The sequence below is a fragment of the Lipophrys pholis genome, assembly GCF_963383615.2.
Source record: "Lipophrys pholis genome assembly, chromosome: 6".
Lineage (NCBI taxonomy): Eukaryota > Metazoa > Chordata > Actinopteri > Blenniiformes > Blenniidae > Lipophrys > Lipophrys pholis.
Window position 1 is genome coordinate 9,581,690 of NC_137629.1, and position 14,081 is coordinate 9,595,770.

A 14,081-nucleotide genomic window follows, 5' to 3' on the forward strand; every position below is an offset into this window, starting at 1 on the left:
CTGTCAGTGTGACCTTATTACTAATTTAAAAAAAAGATGTTCATGACATTTGTAAATCAATGAATATTTTTAAAATTTACATTGTTTACGCACCCATATTATTTGAGTCAAGGAAATTATAATCGCACAATAATGAGAAGCTTACACAGCCATTTCCTTGACAAGAGCTCATTCAGTGGACGGACAGTTCACACAAAGAAATATTTAGACACTTGTGGTTCAACATGAGGCGCATGCATGGCGTGTGTGTGTCTGCCTGTGTGTGTGTGCGTACATGTGTGTGTACGCACGCAAGCACGCGTGCTTGCGTGCGTGCGTGTGCGCATGTGCGATTTGTAGGTACTCTGGTTCTCCAGTAAATAAACATTCTTGTGAGGTTGATTGATGACTGTTTACATCTTGTGCTGCACTGGATACTATTATTATAATGACTATTCCTGGGATTCTGCACCGTTAATTCACTTATTTAAAAAAATACTATCTTGGGTTGTGATACTCTATTGTCATTGTCACAAATTCAATGAAATTCTGTTAGAGCATTTGAATCTTTAATCTTGAAGCATGCAGTTTCAATTTGCTCTGATCAGTCGACCTGCTGCCCATGGATTAATCTGGTTGTGAGGAACCTCAGTGTGGTCAGCACCTGTATGGAAACAGGCCCCTTGCTGTGTCACTTCGGGTTGGCCAAAGTCCCTTGGAAAATGGAATCGCCCCGTATTTAGAAACAAATGTACGGGAGTATTCAGAAAGCAGGTTATGTGAAAACTCAGTGTATGTTAACCCTTTGCTTTGAGCTATTGACGGCAAAGACAATCATCTGTGGAAAAAAGATGATGTAATGACACAAGTGGACACTGGATAATGTTGGCGATTGAACTTAATGATGTAAATTATATCCTTCCTGTAATGTGTGTATTGTTATAACCAAAAATCTCAGAACAAAAAACTCTTGTCATCCATAAGTAGGCAAATAGAAAATTGGAAAGTGGCTTTTATGACTGACAAAATTATAATGGGACGAGATTTTAATTTGGTCCCTGATCTCTGCTTAGATCGACTTCCATTTTCACAATTTTGAGGAAGTTATTACTAAATTTATCTCTGACCTGAACATGTGTGATATTTGGAGAACACAAAACCCCAGCAGTATTGCTTTAATCCTGCTAATAATGGACAGTGCTGAAGGTTAGACTACTGGTTAATATCTGATTGTCTTATCAATAATATAAATATATATCAATATAATAAAATGTGAAATCTCAGCATCTCCCTTAACAGGTCACTGTATGATCTGTATCTACACTCTTCAGTTTAGTAACATTAAATCTTGCATTAACCTGGTGTGGAAATTTAATAATACCCTTTTGGAAAACGGATTACTACAAATCAGTCAGAGGTTTGGCCAAAGAAATTTCAGGAATGTCGCCTTCAAGTGGATGGGAATGGTTTAAATTTCAAAGTAAAGCATCTGCAATTAAAATAAGCAAATGAATAATTCAACTAATAAAGCAAACACAGCTGAAAATAATCAGTGAAATTAACAAACTATGTCATAGAGTAGACTTGTCTGTGTATGAACATATACAATTAAAGAATTTTCAAATGGAATTACATGATCTTTATAAAGCAAAAGGGGCATTTGAACGCTCAAGAACTCGACGGTTGGAAGAAGGTGAGAAAAAGCTCTTCTTACTTTTTTAGCCTTGATAAAGACAAACCAAAAGAAAATACAAAAGTTCTTTATTAATGGCATTATATCCAATGACCAAGTGGATGAGGAAGTTAGAGATTTTTATAGTAATCTGTTCAAATCTAAATTCTCTAAGGAGGATAATTCCTCGTACTTTAATCAATTTTGAGACTTGAGACACATGATAGATGATGACTTTAAAAAACTAATGGATGACAAATTTACACTTGAAGACTTGGATCATGCAATAAAGCGGATGCCTAAAGGAAAGTCACTGGGACCTGATGGGTTAACGGTTGCATTTTTCACCTTTTTCTGGACCGCCATTTCAGAGTTGCTATATAATGCCCTAACAGAATGTATACATCTGGGTCATCTACATGGTTCGTCTCCTACAATGAAAAGGGGTGTGATCACCTTAATACCAAAAGCCAATAAAGACAGTCTTTTACTGGGCAACTGGAGACCAATAACCTTATTATGTAATGATTAAAAATTGTTGGCACAGGTTTATTCAAACAGATTAGATAAGGGATTAACTTAAATAATTGATTGTCAGTCTGCCTTTATAAAAGGTATAAATATAAATAATCATATCAGGCTGATATTACACAAATTAGTAAATATATTGACACAGAAAGTTACGTTTTATTTATGGATTTCTATAAAGCTTTCGACGTCATTGAACACCCGTTCCTAATAGAAGCTTTTCGCTTTTTGGGATTTGGAGAAATGTTCGGTAATTTTGTTAAAACCCTGTTTACTGATATCAGCAGCTGTGTGTGTATGATTTCTGTCACATCCTTTTTTATATGGAAGACATGAATAAGTCTATTGGGATTTCTGGTTGGTTATTCGCGTTAAATTACTGAAAGTAATAAATCACTGGAAGTAATTTATGAACAATTTTAATTATTAATGGAAGTAAACGGTCATTTACTCATTAACAACTCCCAAAGTAATTGAGTAATTACTTAAAAGGGGTACCACCAGATAAACTGGAAATAGCTAATTACCAAAATATCAGTCTTGTTTGGAAAAAGGTTTATTTAAGTTAGTTAATATTCTATCCATCCATCCATCCATCCATCCATTTTCTCCCGCTTATCCGTTTCCGGGGGTGGCAGTCTGAGCTCTGTCACCCAGATCATGTTGCACCGATTAAGAGCCTTTCCTGCGGGTGGTGAGCCCACAGGAAGGTGGCACCTTGGGTCCAATGGTGTGGGACATGAACCCACAATCTTGAGATTGACCTTGAGTCTCATGCTCTACCAACTGAGGTAGCCAGGGGCTCAATTACATTTGCTAAAAAAAAAAAATTGTGCAGACTTTTCAAAGCGTTTGTTATTTTAGTCCTTGTTGCTTTCTTGGTGATTACGACTGAGTTTTTTTATTTTTAATTAATTTATTTTTTTGCTCTATTCATATGATCTGTATACATTCATAAATACATGTTTTGCCTTTTGCAAATATTGTTATGTTTATACATGTATGTATATTTCTTTTCTTTCAAACCCCCCTTAGTTTTTTTTGTTATTTTCTTTGTTATATTGTATAATGTAAATCTTATTGTACGTGAATAGCTATTTTCCTTCTGCAAGGTTTTTGTATTTACATTTGTTCATTGTTCAATAAATATAAAAAAAAAAAAAAATCATTGTTTCTTTTTACGTGTCTTTCGTATCCTAACAGGGTCGAGGATTGTCTTCTGTTAAGGTGAAGAATTTCCTTCAGGGTCTTAAACTCCAAGTCAGTCACACAACAACTGACTTCGTGAACAGAACCTGCTCGCTGGTGCATGCTTTTGGAATGTCCTGTCATTCCCAGAGGAATCTTATTTGGAATGCTATCGCTTTTCATCAGCCTCATTATCTAAATCACATTCTCCAGCCACATATCAGCAACCTCACACACCGTGGATGTGCGCTCGCATCAGAGCAGATTTTATGCAAAGCGTTACTTTTTTATTTCTCTTACCAATAAGTGGCGTTATGACTGTGAAGGGACTTTAGCATACGGATGTGTTCAGGGCAGCACTGTGATGACACGTGAAGTTTCAGGCAGACTGCAGTATGTGGAGCAGAGTTACACTCACTTTCTGTTTAATGCAAACCATTTGATATTCATTGGAGCGCCGTGGCCATGCCATTTGAGTTTCGAGTAAGACTTTGATAAGTTTCCATCAGGAAGACCTGTTGTACAGTGGGGCAAAAAAGCATTTGGCAGCCACCAATTGTGCAAGTTGTCACACTTAAAAAGATGAGAGAGGTCTGTAATGTTCATCATAGGCACACTTCAACTGTGAGAGACAGAATGTGAAAAAAACAAATCCAGGAAATCACATTGTATGATTTTTAAAGAATTTATTTGTTTAGTGTGTATTGGTGGCCATTTTAGTGTTTCTAGGTAGCGCTAGAGAGCACATTTTGTCCATCTGGGGGACAATCCCCCTCACTGCCCACTTTTAAAACTAATCTTAAGACCCATTTTCATTCCTTGGCTTTTAACCATGTGAGAGACTCTGTACCTGGTTATATTGTTGCCAATCTTATTGTTTGTTTTACTGTATTTCAACTGTTTTTACTCTATTGTAATTTGTTTTTACTTTGTATTTTATGTGAAGCACTTTTGCTTCAGCCACAGCTCTTTTAAAGTGCTCTATAAATAAAGTTGACTTGACTTAATCTTTACATTTCCTAAAATTTTTCACCAGTCTTGATGAGCGTACCAAATTTGGTCAACATTTAAGCGTGTTTATTGGGTCAAATTTGAGCTCAATGAGGCATCAGGAGTCAAAGAAAAACGAAGAAAAAAACCCCCAATAAGAAACATTACAAATACAATAGGGTCCTGGCCATTCGGGCTCAGTCCCTATTTAAAGCTGCAAGCAGCCTTGATCGGAACCTCGCACTCTGGCCTCTGGCCCGTCAGTTTCGGTCCAATCATGTCTTCTGTCCCAATCATGGAACCTTTAAATATTGATAAAATATAAATTTTGAACTATTTAACAAATAAGGACTTTTATTTTGAAAAATGCAGCGGGCCTCTATTTTGAAAGCCAACTAAATTCTAATCCAACTAATCCCCAAATATAATTATTTTAGGGTTTTGATGCCATTTTTATTAAACAATTACTTTTATTTTAAAAATAATGGGGGCTTTTATTTTGAAAACCAGCTCACCCCTAGCCTATATAAACACTTAATATCTGGCTTGAAGTAAAAATTTTAATTTTTGATGAACAAGGATTTTTATTTTGAAGGACTTTTGGGCTTTTATTTTGAAATCCAGCTCATATCTACGCCTGGCTATTTTTGATAAACAAGGACTTATTTTGAAGGAGTTTGGGGCTTTTATTTGGAAAGTCAGGACATGCAGGTTAAGTGGTCACAGTTTGATTGACATGGTATTGCGTAATTCTTGGGCCGTTTTCTAGTACCTATACTTGTGCTCTCGTGTACCCGTGAAACTACATCAGTGGGAGACCAAGTACGGTTCCAATTCTGAGGCCGTTTCTCACCGAGTACACATGGAATACCCAGATGTATCCTCGCTCCGCCCACTTTATCAAGGAGGCATCGACACTGACCTGTGCGGACTTGGGAAGACAATTTACCCATAATGCATTTGGCAAGAGATGGTGGAAGAGATCCAGGAGGAGAAAACACACAACGGTGCGAACAAATATGAAATAGTAGGGTCATTGTTTAACAGAGTGTAGTTTTAAAAGTGTTTTAGGCGAGAATATAGTTGTTTAAAATGATGCTATGAGGTTGATATTTCAAGATCACGTTTACTTAAACATTTGTTCTGGAGTTTTCAGAGATTGTGGATCCAGACTGAGATGAGTCTGGTTGTGATTCTCTACTATGGTTAAACATGAGATATAAATGTTTTTGTGTAAATCTAACGGTGTTCATGTAAATTTATATTTGCTGCTGAGGGGAAAGATCATGTTTAAAACTATTTAGGATTACTATTGCAACAACACATCATCAGTAGGGTAAAACTAACCTGTCTCACGACAAGCTCTACCAAGCTTCTGCGTCCCGCTTCTTTGCGTTCTGCCATCTTCCCTTCTTGTTTCTTTTCCCTCCCAGTTCTCTGTCCTGCACCTGTGGATCATCCTCTTAAAAAGCACCTCTTCTGCGTAGTCCACCAATCCTGTGTCATTGAGGGCGGGAAATCAATTTATCAGCTGTCTTTCAAGCAGTCCAAACAGCTTGAATTCGGGATTCGGCATTCAGAGCTTTGATAGCTAATAAAATTGATACCGTGTATGTGTTTTGAAGCCAATATAATATTCGCTGTGAGAGGAGATAACGTCTGCACCAGGGCCTTTTTTGTGTGAAAATCATATTTTGAAAGGCAAATTGTGGACTTCTTTTTGGATTTTGGACAGGGGTATCGGTGTGTGATTTTTAGGTCTTGATGAGTCAAACAATCTCATTTTGGTTTGAGTTCCCTACGACAGGGGTCAGCAAATAGCGGCCCACGGGCCAAAATTGACCCGCCACCAATAATACCTGGCCCACCAGGTGAAATTATATAAAACTGATTAAAAAATAAATTAGCTATCACAAAAACAACAATACCACACAGATTTCAGAACATTTATTCAAAAGTCTGACAAAATAGACAAAATAAAATAAAGAACCATCTGCTTGACTTCACATGAGCTCTCAGAAAAAGGAGGAAAAAAAGAAAACTATCTCTCTGTGTGCCACTGCAACAGACAAAATGCAAAATCTGTTTCATTTCTTTAAAACAAAAAAACAAGCTTGGCTCAAAGATCAAATTAAAATAAAGCGAAATATAATCAACAAGTTCTCCTTGACTTTGGACGCTTGCGGTGGGAAATTGGGGCCTATGCACTGCGCTCCTGAAATTACAGAGAAAAAAAAAGCAAAAAGGAAAGTACTTTTAAATAATATAAAGCAATAATACTATTAAAGACTTAAATGGCTACTCAATTAATGGGAAAAGTGGCATCTCCTTGCAGTCACAATCTTTTGGATATCTGGCAACAAGGATGTCACTTTAATCCGTAAACAGCTCTCCAGGTTTTTGTGTGTCAGGCGGCAACTCTCCTGCGTCTTGATGGCATTCATTGGAAAAAAGCTTGACTCACAAGTATAGGTAGAGGGAAACATCGTCAACACATAAAAAGTAAGTTTCCTGATCCACCTGTACTCCTCTGAGCATGTGATCCAAACATTCTCCATGGACTGCGAACTGAGCGCATCAATGACCTGGGAGCTTGATTGAAAATCAATAAGCTCCAGCTGAAATGCGGCCTCATGGCGTTTTTAGCCAGGGAGGAAAAAGCTGCACTTCGGACAGTGAGTGGGTCACGCACAAAACAATGATGTCCCAAGGGATGGAGTAGTCCTCAAACCTGGACTTGAAGTTGGCTCGTAGCTGTTTGACGAAATCAACCATCAGCCCTGTCACTTGTCCCCGTCCCTGTGAGTTTAGTGTAGTGTAGTGCAGGAGCCTTCCACTTGATATGTCTGACTGGAACAACTCCAGTTTCTTGGTAAATGATTCCAGCTTTTCAACCAGGTCCACAATGGTTTGCCCCTCCCTTCACCCCTAGCAGGTGAAGCTAGTTCAGGTGGCCAAAAATATTTGTTAAAAATGCTACATTGGACATGGACATTTCATCTTGTAGAAAGGTATGGTGGTCGTCTGCAGCTCTTATCTTGCTTAATCTCAAAAAGGCCTTAACCTCATCCAGTAGCGCACACAGGCGCTCCAGCGCTTTCCCTTTACTTAACCAGCGCTCGTCGTTGTGAAGCAGCAGGTCATCGTAAGTGGCCTCCTCTGACTCTGCCACAAGTCGTCAGTGTCAGGGATTTGAAGGGTGGACCCAAACTCAGCCATCCATCCATCCATTTTCTTCCGCTTATCCGTTTCCGGGTCGCGGGGTGACAGTCTGAGCACTGCCACCCAGATCACATAGCACCTGATTAAGAACCTTCCTGCAGGTGGTGAGCCCACAGGAAGGTGGCGCCCCCCGTGGGACATGAACCCACTACCCTGAGATTGTGAGTCTCATGCTGTATCAACTGAGCTCGCCGGGGGCTTTAAAAATGCTCTTTTTCTTAAAATGTCTTATTTTATAAGCCAACATGTCATACCTATTGTTGTAAAAGTGTTCCACCATGTGATACATATGATGTACTTTTAGTTATCATTTAAACTGTATATATGATTACTTTAGTTTAACATGCATTGCTCCCTTTTCCATTTTATTTTTTCTTTTGTCTTATTCAGTGTTAGTGGCCATTATTCATTTCCTATTTGGTCTTAATTATTGTGCTGTTTCGGAGCTTGTTCTGCTTGAACACAGATTCACACCTGGGGGAATGTCAATAAACATACTGCCTTAGCTCTGAGATATTTCACGGTACAATTGAATTGAAATATAGAGTACTCCATAAAGCAAATATAGAAAGAAGAAAACACAAAAAGTCAAAACAATTTTATTGTTCTTTATTCAGTCATCTGTGTGGCATTCGCAATGTCACTGATAATGTCTTTTGTCAACGATTTCTTCACAAAATGTCCACATCTCCAATATAGAAAATTTCTTTAAATGGCTCGAAAAGTGATTCGTTTTCCAACTCGTTCAGGATTGTTTCTTTACATGAGACTTTGTACTGCAGCCTCGGCCTGTTCCTGCTCCCCCATGTCCAGTACTGAAGGGTCTGCTCCTGCACTATAAAAAAATAACATGTTGACTTTAATTTAAAAAAAAAAAAAGCAAACTCATTGCCTTACAAAAACTAATTAATGTTAACTTAAATTACTTCTTGTGAGTTTGCAGTACTCAAAGTAAATGGAAGAATTTAGATTATGGTAACTTATTTATTTTGAGTTTGCTGTACTAAAGCTTATCTTAAGTTTAAAGTCAACATAATAATAATGCATTGGTTTTATATAGCGCTTTTCTTGACACTCAAAGATGCTTTCCATTGCATTATTCATTCACTCCAATGTCTTGCCCAAGGACACTTCAGCTTGTACGCAGGCAGGCAACCTTCCGATAGAGAGACAACTGCTCTACAAACTGAGCCATGTGTGTGCACATGTGGGATAAAAGTATCTACGCATGTAGAATGCACAAAGGACACTGGGAAAATACATCCTTTTTCCTAAGTTAATGTAACTGGGATACATCAAGTTAAGCATTTTTTCCCAACCCCAAATTACTACTTATTTATCTAAAAGTAGTGTTCTCAACAGGTTGGTAAAAACTGAGTTTGGTTAAATGATCAATTTCATTCATTTGTATGTTAGTATTTACTGTGTCCAGTACTGAAGGGCCTGTTCCTCCTCCTCCATGTCCAGTACTGAAGGCAGGTCAACTCGGTTAAAAAAAAAAAAAAAGGTGCATTTTCGCCTGAACCCACTTTGCTGCACATCTGCAGTCACCAACAATCCTGAATTCACACGTGCCCTATGGAAAAGACAGACAAAATTTTTTTATTTCCAATGCTGCATTATTAGTATTTGACAGATAGAGACTGTGAAACGCGCCTCTTCAACTGTTGTCTCACCACCTGGTGGAGTGGCGTCCAATCTGAAAGAAACATTAGTGCACTGCTCTTCTTAAAACATACATACACACATAAACATGGAAAATTATCAGTTTCAATATTTAAACACAAGCAAGACATTATTAGGGTTTTTAAGTCATCCACACTGATATCATATTAGTCATTTCAACAATGATTCATTGTTGGCTTCAAAACCGTACTTTGAACTCAACATTCTCTGAAAGAACAAGACAACAAAACAGCACAAGACAACACAACTTATACAAAACTAATATTTTTTATGAAAATTTGATAATGTTTAGTAATAAAAGTGACATGTCACAGTGAGCATCATTACTTACAGCAGGGAGTGGGCAGGTTTCCACACAGGAACCACAATGACGTCTTTGACTGTAGCATCATTCTATATAAAGGACTATTTTGAATGAAAACAGTGAAAATGCTTAACAATTATGATTTTATTGAAAATCATTATGACATGGTACACTTACAGGTAAAGTTTTGAATGTGTTGCAGGCTGTTGGTTGTCACCATGTCGGTACGCAGGGGTGACTGGTCATTAGGGGCAGGTGGGGCTGAGCCCCAACTGGTGTCATCAGAAAGGACTGCATGCAAAGTATGCTATTAATTCTTTAAGTTTATCTACAATATTTTCTTGTCTGTGAATAAAACTTCCTCTTATATAGCACATAATTACTGTGTGAGGACTGTACTCCCTGGTTATTAGTCTCCTCTTGCAACTGCAAGAAGAGACTAATAACCAGGGAGTACAGTCAGGTTGTGTTTTCTCCTGATCCACGCCGATGGTGCATTAGTGGGGCTGGCCCCTCTCTCACCATGCAGTGTGTATTGGATGCAGTAAAGTGAAAGTGCACATGCTCAGGCTGTAGCTCCATTCATTCATTTCACGTGATTTTGATGCCAAGTGGGGCTTGAAGCCCGAAGCCCCACTAACAACATAATTTAGATGCTCAGAGCTGATTGGTTGGCGTTGATAGAGGCTCTGCTTCACAGAACCGGAGCAAGTCATCACAAATACCAGTTACCAGCTAAAGCTAACAAATAGTTAAGAATTAAAACATTAGGTCGATTATTTACAAGTTTAAAACTCTTACTTTAGTGGAGAAAGTGAAAGTAACTAGTGGTATTCAATTACAGGGTGAGGAAGAGTTTCTAAAAATCTCATGAAGTCACAGCTTCACTGGTGGTTGAGTGGTTAAGCTTCTGTCATACTATCAACAATACCTGATTTAAGTACTGTCATCAACTACAACATTTTTTTTTTTTTATTGAATAATTCTTTTGATATCTCAAAGGCTCAAAAGTTTTTACGGGTTTAGCACCTAATATGGTTGTTAGAATGTTGTGGCTAAAAGGTTGTGCACCCACTTTACTTTGGAAAATTCAGTGGTGTCAATAGACCTGCAATAAAATCTTGCCCCACCAAGTATTTACATCTAGAAACACCACTGTGGGTACGTCATAGAAATCAACCACAAAACTGCTTTTCCCCTATGGAATACATGGGAAATGTAAACACATACCCATATAAAAAATGAATTATAATTAAGGAGAAAATTAAAAGCAGCCACTTTTATCAATTGCTACTGGATTAATATTACTCCTGCATTTGATACACGTTAATTTCTTTACTTCAGCGATTAAGGTTAAGGTATTTTTAACAACTATAGATACTAATCTAAACTACAGTAATGAATCATGTTGCTTTACATTATATGCTGATACTTTGGCTGTCCCGTGAGAACATTGCATCTCTAAAATGTTCACAAGCTGAGAAAAACACGTTTTCTACTTCATTGCAATGCAATGCATGGATAAACCCTCCATGCAGTAGCATGGAGGGTTTATCGCTTGCTGTACTATTTACAAACTGTTTCACCGATCGGATATACGAAGTTACTTTACGTTATGTTCTGAAAAAAGTTAAACCTACGGTGCTTTAATGCTAGCCACCGTTGCTTAGCTTTAAAATGACACGTAACCTAAACCGCTGGGTGTAACACAAGTGTTATTTGCATCACTATGCAAACGTGCAGGCGCGAGCAAATTACCGCTAAGTAGCTCGTGCCTGTGCGTTTGCGTTAAATGTGTCATTTCATGTCCTACAGTGAAGGGAGCCTCACAGTGGAGGCTGCACCGGAAATGCCTGAGAGTGGAGGTCCTGCAGCCAGACGCATCTCAAAAAACCAGCTACCTAACAAAAAGTATATTTCCCATATTTACAGAAATCTGTTATTGGACACATCAGACAATACCTTTTATACCAAAACTAAATGGGAGCTGGAGTTGGATGTTACAGTTGCGGGTGATGAGTGGGAAACAATATGCACTGGATGTCACAAGGGTATTAATAGTGTTCATAATAACAGTTGGAAGGAGTTTGACTGGAAGATGAAGACAAGGTTCTTCAAGACGCCTTCGGTAGTTTCCAAATTTGTAGATGATCGAGATGCAATATACTGCTGGAGAGAATGTAAAATAGTGGGTGACCACTCACACATATTTTGGGATTGCCCAGTGTTGCTTCCTTTTTGGAAGGGGATAAAGAATGAGATAGATAAAGTTCTGTGAATTGATTTACCATTTACCCCAAGTCAGTTTCTTCTTGATCTAACCCATGCAGATAAGTACACCAGTGACCAAAAGCATCTGTTACATATACTCCTAATGTCTGCTAGGGCGACAATAAAGTGGATAAATCCACAACCTCCTACAGTGGCACAGTGTTCCACTGTGTTCCAGTGCTTCCCCAGAAGTTGAGGGAGGTGTACAGAATGGACGCTTTAACCACTCAATTACAACTAAAGTCTAATATCTTTATGAAGAGATGGCTACGTATGGCAACTGCGGATGCTCCGATCAGGTTTTCTGCTGCCGATCACCGATACCGATTAGTCAAAGTGCCGATCGCCGATACCGATCACATGGATTGGCTGTAAATTTTTTAATTTTGTTATAATGAGTGCTACTGGCAAGATGATTTGGAAAAAAGGAACGAGAAAATCACCTTAATTTAGACAAAAGGATGTTTTTACTTTTTCAAGAGAAAACATACAAAACCTTGCAGGAACAATGCAGCAGCTATTCGTTTAAAGAACAACTGAAAAACACTTAATTACCTGCTATCAGTAACACAATCTTTAACAGATTGAAAATATTAAGGCTCTCAACAGGCTAAATAGTCCAGAAAATCAAATACATAAAAGGCAATATATCTCACAACACTGCCTAAATCAAATAATGTCAAGTAACAAAGGACACATTCAAAGTCAAATGACAAGTTGCATTCAAATAAACTTATCATAATCTACTAAATCAAAAATACCTGAGAACATTGCTTAGCAAACTCTGCTGAGCATTGTCAAAGAAAAACACTACTTAGTGCTTGCCTTTCTTATAATTTACAAAAGAAATATAATGCGTCTGTTTAAATCTGCATCAATCCAGTGAGCTGTTAAACTCAGCATTGACACAGGGCTACTTGCAGAAGATGAGTGACCTTTAAGGAGACTTTCAATGTGAGAGTACACTGGTGGAGCTCTGGCAGGGCTAAGTCTGTCAAATATTTACGTCCCGTACCAGGGCTTCACTTGAGACAGTAGTCGACAGAACCCGGTGTCTTCCACCACTGAGAAAGGCTGCTCATCTAGCCTTCTGACTGTCATACTCATAAGGACGAGTGTTGCCAAGCGTGGGCTGCGTTACCTGCCGTCTGACTGTTGCCGTCTTCTTTTCATTGTCTGCCGTGAGCCTCGAAAATTCACCATACTCCATCAAGTTTGTTGTGTTGAAGCCTTTTACGTGCTTCCCCTGCAAGGTATTTTTTCGTTGCATGTGTTGCAGGATGCAAACTTTACATCACTCTAACAGATCTTATTAAAGTTTCACAAAGCAGGCATGTTTGTTGTTGAGGTTTGCAGCCTGTGCAGTGTGAAGGAAAGAGGGGTGGGGGGGCTCTGCTGGTTGCAAAGTATTAGCTACAGGTGATTGGTTTTTGTGATCGGCAATGAAAGGCATTGATCGGCAAATGCCGATCACATACTTTTCCACGAAGATTGGCCGATAGATCGGAGCACCACTAATGGCAACATATCTTCTTAACTCCAGCACACTGTATTGTCTTAATTACTCACCTTAACTGTTTTCCACACATTAATTTTACTTAGCTTTTAAGTTCCCAACGTGCCTCCCTGTCAGCCTTTAGTCTTTTCTTTTTTTTTTCTAACTCTCCTTGCATTGTCATTCACTCTCTGCGATGTTGTCAAGTTATGTTCTGTACTGTGGTCCTTATGTTTATTAAAAATAAAAATAAATTTCCAAAAAAATCCCCAAAACAATAGGGTCCTTGCCTCCAGGCTCGGTCCCAAATAATAATAATAAGAAACATTACAAAAACAATAGGGTCCTGGCCTCCAGGCTCGGGCCTCCTTTGGAGGTCCTGGACTTTCAGGCTTGGTCCCTAATTAAATCTGTGTAAAACAAAAATCATGATATTTGGTAAATGTAAAGCATTCAATCAGGTAAATGTACAGATAGAGGGTGTAGATATTTACCTTATTCGGCGCCAAAATTAGGGGGCTGCCATATTGCATCATTTTGTCTTACAATGTCCGGTTGGTGAGACCTGTAGTGTTGTGTCGTTGCTCATTGTAGCAGCTCGCTCTGTACAGTGAATGGGGGTGGACCATCTATCTCTGAATAAAGAGTTTTAACAATCGCTCATGTGGATTGACACTTCATGGCCCACCAACTGGCTGTGTGTGGATCGGTGCATCGTGTTTATCCGTGGCTAGAGGTGTGTGGTT